A 1,190-nucleotide genomic window follows, 5' to 3' on the forward strand; every position below is an offset into this window, starting at 1 on the left:
TATATATTTCACACACTACAATAATATTTTTCCCCAAAATACACTTCACACACTAAAAATCTCAAAAAAAAACTCTCTCCTCCACACACATACCCCCCCCTTATAAAACAAAAAACTGGCTGCGTCCGAAAGCTTAGGCGACTGACTTGATGCCATGCTGCCTTATCAGGCAGTGACTTTGCGGGCAAAGTTTGTGCATGAAGGTACCTCATTCAGACTGACCACCAACCACAACTTTCAGATGGTATTTTTTAGGGCTGCCCCCTAATAGTTGAGTAACCTTTAGTTGAAGAGAAGAAGCTTGGTCGACCAAAGTTTCCATAAGAAAAATCCACAGGAAGTGGTGAGGTCAAGCAGTCCGTGACAGACAGATCATTAACGGCTGGATTTTGTGCTAATATAGTACATCCAAACGCTCACCTATCATTCATCAACCTCAAATGGCTTATCATCTGAAATATGTAAGTAGTAGCAATTTTACATGGCTGCTCAAACTAATGTTAACCTAGAAAAATGTCCGCTATTCAAGTGTCTGTGCGGAGTGTGAAAGCTGAACAGTAGTGCACTTGCAGCATGACAGATGGAGGCGCTGATGCGCTCACTTGCTCTTAAAATACTCCATCATTTTGGTCATACATATAAGAGTAATACATCTTTTGAATCTGTAAAGTTCAGAAAAAGGCATCTCAGGAGACAGGAAGTGAAGCTAACATTGGATTCGGACATACCTTGATGCCTTCCTACCTTGGAATGTGAGGCACATGATTAGATGCTAAGCATCTAGCCGTAACATTCTAACACTGCATCATTTCATCATTTACTTGTTTGGCATCAACAGTGTGGGGTTAGCATCACAAAAGCATGGCTAATCCTACCCCAGAGCAGGGTTTTATAACACCAGGTAAAAAGCAGTGCTACCCTGCTACTAAAGTACAAGTGTCAAACATTCCTCTACTCAGGGTTAAAAGCTGGGTTTAGAATGACGATAACCTGGGGTTAGATGCAGCGTGAAAAGCCCTATTTAAGTGACTAACTGATAAACTTCAAATTTGGACTATATTAACTTTTATTAAAAAAAAGTTTGTGTCAATGCCACTGGATGGATGTTTTGAGGGTTACACTCAAGAATCTGTTTCACAGCTGCTAAACAGTTGAATGAGACTCAATTCAGACTGACGTCCATGTTTGAA

Source organism: Cyprinus carpio, unplaced genomic scaffold (genome assembly GCF_018340385.1).
Source record: "Cyprinus carpio isolate SPL01 unplaced genomic scaffold, ASM1834038v1 S000006752, whole genome shotgun sequence".
NCBI lineage: Eukaryota > Metazoa > Chordata > Actinopteri > Cypriniformes > Cyprinidae > Cyprinus > Cyprinus carpio.